This window comes from Ranitomeya imitator, chromosome 1 (genome assembly GCF_032444005.1).
Source record: "Ranitomeya imitator isolate aRanImi1 chromosome 1, aRanImi1.pri, whole genome shotgun sequence".
NCBI lineage: Eukaryota > Metazoa > Chordata > Amphibia > Anura > Dendrobatidae > Ranitomeya > Ranitomeya imitator.
The window spans coordinates 914,288,272-914,301,681 of record NC_091282.1 but is presented as its reverse complement, the minus strand read 5'-3'; positions in this window follow the sequence as shown (position 1 = coordinate 914,301,681).

Sequence of the window (13,410 nt, the reverse complement as noted above, 5' to 3'; positions counted from 1 at the left end):
CGAGCCAAAGTCATAACAAAAGCATTAGTGGAAACGATTTACTGAACTGTGACTGATAGTTTACATTGTGTTACCTTAAAAGGTGGAAGTGACTAGAGAGTAAATAAAAGAATTCTTTATTGAAACAAGAAAGTTTTTTAAATATTTAAAAAGAATCATTAAAAGACAGGGAAGAGGTAAAAAAACAAGACCTCCAAATAAATCAGGGAATGATACAATCAAAAAATTATCATCCTAACTAGGTATATAGATCCTCAATGCTGCAATCAAACAAGTTTTTAACATGAATACAATAGCATAAAGGCAAGTAATAGGGAATATAAAACAAAAAATTGAACCTACTAACAGCCTGCTGAATGAGATAAGTCCATGTGTATATATCAGCAATAGCCTGGCATTGGAAGTGGACTATAGCAGCATGGATAAAGTTCCACCTTCAGCTATTCCTAAAAAGACCACTAAGAGGCAAGCAAGTGCTCAAAAGAAGTGAGAGGAAATAAGCTGGTGAGGACTTTAAAAACGAATGCTGTGTAGTGAGATGCAGTGTGGAGGCAGATTGTATCAGGCCGAGTGCCGTTTCGCTATACAGCTTTTTCAAACAGGTAGGGGGGTAGTGGTAACTAGGTTGTAGGGGGGTTTATAGCCAAAGAGCAGATGTAGCATCATAAGAGGGGCGGGGTTATGGGTGGGATATATGAGTGGTGCTGTCATACCGGATATGTGCCTGGCGTGGTCTCGGCGCATAGCGTCGGTCAGAGACTCCTGTTTCCAAGGAGACTTTTGCGCCTCATGACGCGCGGTGAATCACACCGCAGTTCATGTAGTAGGCACCGATCGAAGTCTAGAGGAGATACCGCACCGGCGCATGCGCACCGCCAGGCAAGAAGGTAAATACCGCTTGTAAGCATCTGTGGCCAGGCTAATGGTAACGTTGTATCTAGAAGACCAAGGAGGGGAAAATTAGCACCCATATTAAGTGCAAAAGGGGAAAAGTTCTAAAGGAGATTGATGCATAATCATTGTACATCGTAAATAACTGCAATGGACTATTAGAATTATTGTTGAACAAAGGGAAAGTGCTTGTTATATAATAAGGGAAAAGGGGGCAATAAGAAAATACCAAAGTGTGTGTGAAATAAGCACGGTATATATAAATGAAGATGGGGAAAACCGCATGGGTAACTGTTGTGCTAGGATAAAGTGTATAAGGAAGGAAAAATATTTAGAATTGAGAGTCCTCAGTGGTTGATACCTTTTAATGGCTAACAAAAAGGTATCAACCACTGAGGATTCTCAATTCTAAATATTTTTCTATCTACTGGCTAACACGGTACCAAGATATATATCTTTCCTGTATAAGGAAGGAGACATGTAAATACATGTAGTGAATAGTGTTGAGCATTCCGATACCGCAAGTATCGGGTATCGGCCGATATTTGCGGTATCGGAATTCCGATACCGAATTCCGATACTTCCCGCGTATCGGATACCGGAATCGGAAGTTCCCAGAATTCAAACTGAACGCAGCAGCCAATGAGGAATGATTGGAAGTGTGGGCACATCCTGTTTAGCATGGTGGGCATGTAAGTACTGGCAAGGCTGGGATTGGCTGCTGAAATGATGTCACTCTGCACTATAAAAAACGCTGCCGCCATTTTGCGCTCACTCTGCTGTGATTTCAGTTAGGGACAGGACGCTGTGTTCTAACTGAGGGCCAGTCGAGCTAGCTAATTGCTTTATTTTCCTTTCCAAAGGCTAATTTAGCAAAACGCTGTGTGTTCTTCACTGTTCACCTTGCTCTTGCCTTGCAGCGCTGTTTTAACAGCGTTCTGCAAGGTCTCTGTGTGTGTGTGTGTGTGCAGCTCACTCTGTAGTCTGTGTGCAGCCATATACCCGGTTGTATTCAGCTCAGGGGGGGTTCACACTGCCTCACACAGTTGTCCTTTTTTGCTCTTAGTGCAGCCTGCTGCACATTTTTTCTCAAATTTCCTATTAGTGTTTTTCCACCAGTCTCCAGCTCTATTGTGGAAAAACACTACATAGGATAACCTAGAGGGGGGTTTTTGGGCCTTGCAGCGCCGTTTACGGCTGTCTGCACGGTCTCCGTGTGAGCCCAGCTCGCCCTGTAGTCTGTGTGCAGCCATAGCCGGTTGGATTCAGCTCAGGATTCGTTACTGGCTCATACCTTGAGAAAAATTTTACTTTTTTTCAAATAGTGCAGCCTGTTTAAAATTTGAAAAAAAAAAATTCCTATTAGTGTCTTTCCACTCGTATCCAGCTAAATAGTGGAAAAACACTATATAGGATAACCTAGAGGAGGGTTTTTTGGCCTTGCAGCGCCGTTTACGGCTGTCTGCACGGTCTCCGTGTGAGCCCAGCTCGCCCTGTAGTCTGTGTGCAGCCATAGCCGGTTGGATTCAGCTCAGGGTTCGTTACTGGCTCATACCTAGAGAAAAATTTTACTTTTTTTCAAATAGTGCAGCCTGTTTAAAATTTGAAAAAAAAAATTCCTATTAGTGTCTTTCCACTCGTATCCAGCTAAATAGTGGAAAAACACTATATAGGATAACCTAGAGGAGGGTTTTTTGGCCTTGCAGCGCCGTTTACGGCTGTCTGCACGGTCTCTGTGTGAGCGCAGCTCGCCCTGTAGTCTGTGTGCAGCCATAGCCGGTTGGATTCAGCTCAGGGTGCGTTACTGCCTCATACCTTGAAAAACAATTTCCTTTTTTTCAAATAGTGCAGCCTGTTTAAAATTTGAAAAAAAAAATTCCTATTAGTGTCTTTCCACTCGTATCCAGCTAAATAGTGGAAAAACACTATATAGGATAACCTAGAGGAGGGTTTTTTGGCCTTGCAGCGCCGTTTACGGCTGTCTGCACGGTCTCTGTGTGAGCGCAGCTCGCCCTGTAGTCTGTGTGCAGCCATAGCCGGTTGGATTCAGCTCAGGGTGCGTTACTGCCTCATACCTTGAAAAACAATTTCCTTTTTTTCAAATAGTGCAGCCTGTTTAAAATTTGAAAAAAAAAAATTCCTATTAGTGTCTTTCCACTCGTATCCAGCTAAATAGTGGAAAAACACTATATAGGATAACCTAGAGGAGGGTTTTTTGGCCTTGCAGCGCCGTTTACGGCTGTCTGCACGGTCTCTGTGTGAGCGCAGCTCGCCCTGTAGTCTGTGTGCAGCCATAGCCGGTTGGATTCAGCTCAGGGTGCGTTACTGCCTCATACCTTGAAAAACAATTTCCTTTTTTTCAAATAGTGCAGCCAGTTTAAAATTTGAAAAAAAAAATTCCTATTAGTGTCTTTCCACTCGTATCCAGCTAAATAGTGGAAAAACACTATATAGGATAACCGAGAGGAGGGTTTTTTGGCCTTGCAGCGCCGTTTACGGCTGTTTGCACGGTCCCCTTGTGATTTAAACTAGCTCTGTAGCCCGATCTGCACCAAAAAAAAAGTTAAGTTCACCAAACACAACTTAACACTTGTGTAGGCCACATTTGAAAAATAATAAAGTTTAGTCCACAATTTACAACATTAGTGTTTCTTACACCTGTTAGGAGGAGCATTTCAGGAATAAGCACACTAAGGCCTTAGTACTTTTCTGCTTATCTTTATCTGTCAACCAAGATGAAGAGGGCAGGGAGTAAGGCACGTGGGCGTGGGCGCGGAGCAGGGAGAGGAGCAGGGAGAGGACGTGGTGATTCTGTGCCTGCTGCGGGCGCCGGTGACTCGTCGTCACTCAGTTTCAGCAGGGAACAGTCCTTCATGCGCAGCTTTGTCGGAGAGCGCCATGCACCGCTGCTGCGTGAAGACCAAATTGAAGCCGTTGTCGGGTGGATGGCAGCTAACGCCTCGGCATCGACTTCAGTTAGTGCCACATCCTCTCAGGCACAGACCACTGGAGAGCAGCCATCTGTCTCTTCACCACCTGCCAAATTGGCCAGGCAGTCAGAGAGCCCAGGACAGGAGCCGTCTCTACTTCTGTTCTCTGAATCTCTTGGCTTGGAAACAGGGGGCCAGCCAAGCAGCATTGGAGAAATGGAAGAAGAGGCAGTGTGCAGTGATGCCCAACAGCTTTTTCTCTCTGACTCTGAAGAGGCAGGTGGGCCAGTGCCTCCGGTGACCACAGCGCAGTACGCATCTGATGATGAAACTCAGGTGCCGCTTTCTGATGCATACTGTGCTGCCGAGACTACCCAGGAGGAGCAGTTGGTGGCAGAGGGTAGTGGAGATGATGAGGTCCTTGACCCATCGTGGCGTGAGGAACAGGAAGGTGGTGGGAGCAGCTCTGAGGAAGAGCTTCCCCTTACGGGCCAAAGAGGGAGAGGGAGGGGGAAGACTGCGGAGCCTGTAGCCTCCACTTTGGCACCCGTTAGGAGCCTGTCTCTTTCCAAAGCCAAAAAGGGCGCTCCCAAGACTTGCAGTGCCTGGTCCTTTTTTGACACAGTTGCAGATGACATTTGTTTTGTCAAATGCAAGCTGTGTCATCAGAAAGTAAAAAGAGGTAAAAGTGTCAGCAACCTTGTGAAGGATTACCCCTTCCTCCCACGTCACCAATCCGTGACGTCACTACACAGGTCCAGCTCTCCGGCGCCCCCTTTGTCTCTCAGGTCAGTAAAGGGACTGCACCTAGAGCAAATGGCCGCCGGGGAGACTGCCCTGTTACCCACCCTGGGTATTCTAAGATTCGCAATCAGAGTAAAAGGATCAGCCCAAAATTAATTTATGATTTAATTGCCTTAAGGGCGCACTAGATAATTACAAGAAATATACAATCACAATATATCAAGAGTTACAGTCAGAGTACAATATAACAACAATAATACAAGGCTTAAAGGTATAAAGCTGGAGGTCAATTTACCAGGTCGAAGGTCGCTTGTGGAAGCCGGGGGGCATAGCATTCCGCAGGTCCAAAAACTTAGTTGCCGGGCAGCCCCCAGAAAGCATGTGCTTGCTCCCCTCTGGCTGGCATACCCTGTTCCTTAAGATGTCATCATCATCATCTTCTTCTGTGGAGTGAGACCCTCCCAGTGACCTCAGCTTCTTCTTATACCTGGCTGAGCCCCCCTGCCTGCAGCTGGGGGGCATAGCAATCTCCACCCCCTCTGTCTCCCTGCAAGATTTATTCCAATATCTAATAAATGGGATAACTTCTCTCAGGATGATCGGATCAGCACAAGGGCAGTACCAGCGCCTGTGGTTTGTTCTGCCGGTCGTACTGGGATCAAACCTGGACCCATTCGGTCCCTGTGGGAGGCTGATCCCTATATCTCGGGTTTCAGACCTTCCACCGTCACGGGAGTCACACTGTTGGATGTACAATTTCTTTAGGGTAATGAGAATATTTTTTATGAGCCTGTACCTCGGACGATGCGTCCATAATTCACAATTCCATGTTGGAGACGGTTTGGCTGGGCTGCCATAATAGATGTGTATCCAGTGGCCACTTGGCATGCGTGTTTTAATTAAGCCCCCAAGCATTTCCAAGCCCCCTGGTGGCGTGGTTTCCTCATGGGGCTTTGAACTACCGTCTACAGTTTACACTGAGCTCAGCCCGTTAGCATACTAATAGGAACTCTATTCATTAGCAAAGGTGGGGGCCAGTAGCACTCCTGTGTCCAGGAGACAAAATGGAGTCACGCCAATCTGATAGCATGCCTGTTCCAAGATGGCGGCTGTTCCCTCATCACACCTCCCTGCTTTAGAGGGCGCTAGGGGGCATCACATTCCTGTGTTCCCCCATGCGCCCTTCCACACCTTCTCCTTGCCGGGACAACCCATCAGCATTACCATGGTCTCTGCCACTTTCTCCCTGAGCCTGTCCCTGCCTCCTCCTCTCTGAGGCTGACTCTGTCCCTCCTCTCTCTCTCTCTGAGGCTGTCTCTGCCTCTCCCCTCTATCTGAGGCTGACTCTGTCTCCCCCCCTGTCTCTCTCTGAGGCTGTCTCGGCCTCCTCTCTCTCTCTGAGGCTGTCCCTGCCTCCCCCTCTGTCTCTCTCCGAGGCTGTCTCCGCCCCCTCCTCTCTCTCTCTGAGGCTGTCTCTGCCCCCTCCTCCTTCTTTCTCTGAGGCTGTCTCTGCCCCCTCCTCTCTCTCTCTGAGGCTGTCTCTGCCCCCTCCTCCTTCTTTCTCTGAGGCTGTCTCTGCCCCCTCCTCTCTCTCTCTGAGGCTGCCTCCGCCTCCTCCGCTGTCTCTCTCTGAGGATGTCTCGGCCTCCTCCTCTCTCTCTCTGAGGCTGTCCCTGCCTCCCCCTCTGTCTCTCTCCGAGGCTGTCTCCGCCCCCTCCTCTCTCTCTCTGAGGCTGTCTCTGCCCCCTCCTCCTTCTCTCTCTGAGGCTGTCCCTGCCTCCTCCTTTCTCTCTCTGAGGCTGTCCCTGCCTCCTCCTTTCTCTCTCTGAGGCTGTCTCCTCCCCTGTCTCTCTCTGAGGCTGGCTCTGCCTCCTTCCCTCTCTTCCTGAGGCTGTCTCCGCCTCCTCCTCTGTCTCTCTCTGAGGCTGTCTCTGCCTCATCCTTTCTCTCTCTGAGGCTGTCTCTGCCCCCTCCTCCTTCTCTCTCTGAGGCTGTCCCTGCCTCCTCCTTTCTCTCTCTGAGGCTGTCTCCTCCCCTGTCTCTCTCTGAGGCTGTCTCTGCCTCATCCTTTCTCTCTCTGAGGCTGTCTCTGCCCCCTCCTCCTCTCTCTGAGGCTGTCTCTGCCTCCTCCTTTCTCTCTCTGAGGCTGTCTCTGCCCCCTCCTCCTCTTCCTGAGGCTGTCTCCGCCTCCTCCTCTGTCTCTCTCTGAGGCTGTCTCTGCCCCCTCCTCCTTCTTTCTCTGAGGCTGTTTCTGCCCCCTCCTCTCTCTCTCTGAGGCTGTCTCTGCCTCCTCCTCCCTCTCTCTCTGAGGCTGTCTCTGCCCCCTCCCCTCTCTCTCTGAGGCTGCCTCTGCCCCCTCCTCCTTCTCTCTCTCTCTCAGAGGCTGCCTCTAACTGTCGGTCCCTGGGCCACGCCTCCGGTGAACCCTGCTGGACCGTTACCCGGTACAGCCGTCCCTGGTCCCAGACCACCTGCTCGCGGTCTGACTCCCCGGGAGGCTGTGCCGCCTGCTCCTTAAGAGCTTTCAGGCTAGCGTCAGCTTCCAGCGCTTCCTGACATCCCTGACTCGATGTGGCGAGAATGGACAACACCGCCACATCCACCGTCAGCTCCCCGGGATCTGTCTCCTGGCCGCTGTCTGACTCGGCAGCCACTTGGTCAGAGAGGGGGAAGCCGTCGGACCTCTGCAAGGCTCCTTGGGCTCCGGCGCTCCCATTCCTGGTGACAGCGGCCACGACCACTGTGTCCATGGGTAGCGCCTGCTTCCCCCCGGCTCCTGACCAAGTCGCCGGGTCAGGCAGACTTCCCGGCCCTCCTGACATCCCGGGTGTGGGGAACTCCCGCCCTGGGGTCTTACCTGGTGGCTCCTCTCCCGGGACGCCTCCTCCCCCCATGGCCTGTTCCTCTTCCTGCAGGGGCCCTAGACTCAGCAGGCTGGATTCACCTAGGGGCCCTACACTGCCCATAGCAGCCCCTCCCTCCACCACTGAGCTCTCCCCTACAGTCTCCTCACCTGTCCTCCCCGTGAGCCCCGTGTGTGTGGTGTCAGTGCATGGAGTACCCTCAGGTTTCACTCCCTCACCCACTGTTGGAGGCACATTCAACACATCAACATTCACAGTAGAGACATGACATTCTTGGGGAGCCGAACTTGGGGGTTCAGTGGCCACATACTGAGACACTAGCCGCCCCAAATCGGTCCCAAGTAATACATTAGCAGGAATATTCGACGTTACTCCCACCTCCCGCATTCCCCTCCCGGCACCCCAGTCCAAAAACACCTTTGCGACAGGCAGCGCCGGTTCCACGCCTCCAATTCCGGAGACGGACAGGGATCTCCCTGGCACCAAGTCTTGAGGGGACACCACCTCAGGACGTACCAGGGTTCGTTCAGCGCCTGTGTCCCGCAGTCCCATGACCGCTGAGCGGCCGATAGTGACGGGTTGGTAATTGTCCAGGGACTTCCCACCACCCCCTCCCACACATAAAACAGTGGACGGTTTCGGAGACATGGATGGGGCCTTAAGACGCTGGGGACACACGGTCTTGAAGTGTCCCAGCTGGTTGCAGTGATGACAACGTCTGGGTTCTGCGCCTGGCCTGGAGAGGGCAGCAGGGGGGTACACCCCTTGCACTCTGGGGGCTGGGGAAACAGGGGCAGGATTGGGCTTACCCCCTCTCCAGGTGCTGCTGGCAGGCTTCTTCGGCTCAGGCGCCCTGTTATTGGCATACTCATCTGCCAGGGCGGCTGTAGCAGAAGCCCCCTTCGGTTTCCGGTCACGGAGGAACTGCTGGAGGTCCTCTGGGCAGTTCCACAAGAACTGCTCCAGGACGAACAGTTCCTGGACCTCCTGGCGGGTGGTGAGCGCTAGACCCGAGGTCCAGTGTTCTGCAGCTCTCAGCAACGCCCGCATGTGGTCGGTCCAGGTGTCCTTTGGGCCCCGCTGCAGGCTCCGGAACTTCTTGCGGTAGGACTCTGGGGTGAGGTTGTAGTGCTGGATCAGCGCCCGCTTGATGCTGCTGTAGTCCTGCTCCGCCCCGGCAGGTAAGTCCCCCAAAACTTCCAGGGACTTACCCCTCAAACGGGGGGTCAGGTATTTTGCCCACTGATCCAGGGCCAGATGGTGTTGAAGGCAGGTCCTTTCAAAGGCCAGCAAGAAGGAATCCAGGTCTCCATCCTTCTCAAGCAGAGGGAAGTCCTCGGCCCGGACTTTGGAAACCCTGGACTCTGGCGGTGCTGGGGCGTCCAGCGGGAGCCCGCGTTGAGCCATCTCCAGTCGGTGCTGGCGCTCTGCTGCTCTCTCTGCCGCTGCTTGCTCCGCTGCCCGCTCAGCAGCTCTCTCTGCCCGCTCCGCTGCCTCACGGCGTTCTGCACGCTCGGCCTCCGCTGCTTTCTCTGCAGCTGCCATGAGTCTCATATAGGCGTCTTCATTACCCGCCTCGAGACGTGCTACTGCCGCTGCAACAAGGGCCGCTGATGTGGACAGGCTGGGGCGGGTAGGTGGTGGGTAGTCCCTTGCCGGGCTAAGCACGGGTGGCTGGCTCCTTGGGGAGTCTGGGCTGAGCTCCCCCTCGCCTGGAACAGTACCGTCCACCACCACCTCCTCATAGGCCATAGCACTGGCCTGCGCCCTCACTGCACTCCTGGTGCCCTCCGCCATCTTTGGAACCTCTGGTTACTGACACAGCTGTACCCCTGACCTTGCACACAACTTATTATATCTACACTCTGACCGTCTAGTGCTGGGCTGACCTTAAGACCCCAGCAGTGAAAGTTACCACTGGTAGTCTTTAGTGTCTGGGAGTAGGGGTCCCACGCACACTATTACTCTGATCCCACGTACGCTGCCACCACTGTGAAGGATTACCCCTTCCTCCCACGTCACCAATCCGTGACGTCACTACACAGGTCCAGCTCTCCGGCGCCCCCTTTGTCTCTCAGGTCAGTAAAGGGACTGCACCTAGAGCAAATGGCCGCCGGGGAGACTGCCCTGTTACCCACCCTGGGTATTCTAAGATTCGCAATCAGAGTAAAAGGATCAGCCCAAAATTAATTTATGATTTAATTGCCTTAAGGGCGCACTAGATAATTACAAGAAATATACAATCACAATATATCAAGAGTTACAGTCAGAGTACAATATAACAACAATAATACAAGGCTTAAAGGTATAAAGCTGGAGGTCAATTTACCAGGTCGAAGGTCGCTTGTGGAAGCCGGGGGGCATAGCATTCCGCAGGTCCAAAAACTTAGTTGCCGGGCAGCCCCCAGAAAGCATGTGCTTGCTCCCCTCTGGCTGGCATACCCTGTTCCTTAAGATGTCATCATCATCATCTTCTTCTGTGGAGTGAGACCCTCCCAGTGACCTCAGCTTCTTCTTATACCTGGCTGAGCCCCCCTGCCTGCAGCTGGGGGGCTTAGCAATCTCCACCCCCTCTGTCTCCCTGCAAGATCTATTCCAATATCTAATAAATGGGATAACTTCTCTCAGGATGATCGGATCAGCACATGGGCAGTACCAGCGCCTGTGGTTTGTTCTGCCGGTCGTACTGGGATCAAACCTGGACCCATTCGGTCCCTGTGGGAGGCTGATCCCTATATCTCGGGTTTCAGACCTTCCACCGTCACGGGAGTCACACTGTTGGATGTACAATTTCTTTAGGGTAATGAGAATATTTTTTATGAGCCTGTACCTCGGACGATGCGTCCATAATTCACAATTCCATGTTGGAGACGGTTTGGCTGGGCTGCCATAATAGATGTGTATCCAGTGGCCACTTGGCATGCGTGTTTTAATTAAGCCCCCAAGCATTTCCAAGCCCCCTGGTGGCGTGGTTTCCTCATGGGGCTTTGAACTACCGTCTACAGTTTACACTGAGCTCAGCCCGTTAGCATACTAATAGGAACTCTATTCATTAGCAAAGGTGGGGGCCAGGAGCACTCCTGTGTCCAGGAGACAAAATGGAGTCACGCCAATCTGATAGCATGCCTGTTCCAAGATAGCGGCTGTTCCCTCATCACAAACCTCAATACCACAAATATGTGGAAACATGTGCGGAACAGGCACGCGGTGGAGTTACAGAAACACAGTGAAGACGTAGGCCAACCAACAGCGGCAGCTACCACCTCTTCATCTCGTGTTGCCTCTTCCTCCACTGTTGTCCAGAGACCTAGTGTAATTCCACCCACAGCACCACCTTCCCAGTCATCCTCACACTCCCAGTCTACTCTACAGCCATCGGTAGTCCAGGCATGGGAGAAAAAGCGGGCATTCTCGGCCAACCACCCCCGAGCACAGGCTCTGAATGCAGGCATTGCCAAACTGTTGTCCCTGGAAATGCTCTCGTTCAGGCTGGTGGAGACTGACAGCTTCCGTGACTTGATGGCATTGGCAGTCCCACAGTACAAGGTGCCCAGCCGCTTTTACTTCAGCAGGCAGGCTGTCCCTGCCCTGCACAGGCATGTTGAGGCAAACATAAAACATGCGCTACTGAACGCCGTCAGTAGCAAGGTCCACCTCACCACCGATGCGTGGACCAGTCAGCATGGACAGGGGCGATATGTTTCCCTCACTGCCCATTGGGTTAATGTTGTTGAGCCAGGTACAGATCGTGCGAGTGGCGCAGGACGTGTCCTGCCCACTCCAAGGATTGCAGGAATCCAGTCTGTACGCATCGACTCCTCCTCTTACACCAGTTCCTCTGATTCCTCTCTGCAGGATCCGTCACAGTCCACCTCCACATGGACCCGTGAACGTTTACCTATGACCGACATGAGCACAGCCGTGGCCAAACGTCAGCAGGCCGTCTTGAAACTAGTTTCATTGGGGCATCGAAGCCACACAGCGCAGGAGCTCTGGAATGCCATCAAGCAGGAGAGCGATGTGTGGTTACTGCCAGCGAATCTCCAGCCAGGCATGGTAGTGTGTGACAATGGCCGAAATCTGGTGGCAGCTTTGGCCCTTGGCAACCTCACTCACATCCCATGTCTGGCACATGTGCTCAATTTGGTTGTGCAGAGTTTTCTGAGGGACTATCCGGATCTTGATGCCCTGCTGCACAAGGTCCGCCTAGAGTGTGCTCACTTGCGGCGTTCCAGCTTGGCCAGATCCCGCATTGCTGCTCTGCAGCGCCGATTCCGCCTTCCGGAACACCGCATCATATGTGACCTACCTACCCGGTGGAATTCCACGTTACATATGTTGGAGCGGTTGTGTGAGCAGCAGCAAGCAGTTATGGAGTACCAGCTGCATCAGGCGCAAAGAAGTCGCAGTCAGCGCCGATCAGACTTCACAACCACAGAGTGGGCCACTATGAAGGACGTCTGCCAGGTTTTGCGTCCTTTTGATTATTCCACGCGGATGGCAAGTGCAGATGATGCACTAGTCAGCATGACTGTCCCCCTTATCTGCCTGCTTCAGCAAACTTTGCAAGGGTTAAGGGATGATGTGGTGGAAGAGGTGGAGGATGAGGAGTCACCTTTTCCATCAGCTTCTGGAGAGTCAGCGCCACGTGGTTCCTCACAAAGGGATACGCAGGGGCCAATTTGTGAGGAGGATGAGGAGGAGTCAATGGAGGAGGAAGAGCTCCGTCCAGAGGAGGGAGCGACACAATTGTCCAGTGGTCAGTGTGTACAGCGAGGGTGGGGTGATGACGAGCGGGCAGAGATCATGTCTCAAGCAGGGGACAGCGTTTCTGGGCCAGTTGGCACTCTGCAGCACATGGTGGATTTCATGCTGCAGTGCCTGAGAAACGACCGCCGCATCGACCACATTCTCAACATGCCTGATTATTGGGTGTTCACCCTCCTCGATCCTCGCTACAGGGACAACGTCCAAAACCTCATCCCTGCGTTGACCCGGGAGCGTAAATTGCGGGAGTACCACGACACACTGGTAAATTCCATCATCTTCTCCTGTCCAACTGAGAGGAGTGCTGCTAGTGCTTTACAAAGCAGCTCAGGCAGTGGGGGAGGCTCTGCCCAAAGAGGGAGCAGAAGCAGTGCCTCTGCCCAAGGCAAGCCCAGTATGGCACAACTCTGGCACACTTTTGTGTGCCCGCCCCAAATGTCTACACCATCACCGGCGGCTCCAGTCAGCAGGAGGCAACGGTTCCGTCAGATGGTGACAGACTACATGGCTTGCCCTCTTACTGTACTCCCAGACGGCTCTTCCCCGTTCAAGTTTTGGGTCTCTAAGCTGGATACATGGCCAGAGCTAAGCCAGTATGCATTGGAGGTGCTGGTTTACCCTGCGGCTAGTGTCTTATCGGAACGTGTCTTTAGTGCCGCAGGTGGTGTACTAACAGACCGTCGCATGCGACTATCCTCCGATAACGTTGACCGGCTTACTTTCCTGAAAATGAACCAGGCCTGGATCTCGCAGGAATTAGCCACTCCTCTGCCTGATTAAGTAATTGGGTGTCATCCAGGTCTCCTGCTGTGTTCATCTTTCTACCACCTGAACTGCTATTCCTGGGCTCCAACACCGCCAGTTGCGGCTCAGAAGTGCAGGCTGCACAGTAAAAACATACGACCCAGTGTTATTGGGTTTCAGTAACGTCAGCTGATCCCCAGCTGTGTAGCCGGCAATGTGTCCTGCGACCGCCACGCTGGCACAACAACCTAAATGTAAGGGAACCTGTCCCCCCCCCCCCGTCGTTTGTTACTGAAAGAGCCATCTTGTGCAGCAGTAATGCTGCACAAGGAAAAGGTAGCTCTTTTTTTTTTAGCTCCTTGCACACGCAGAACTTAACACTTATAAAATGTGTTCACTGATACCGTTATACCGTCCCGGAGCTGGGACTTTCCTTCGTAATGTGACGCAGCACAGCCGTCATTCCTACC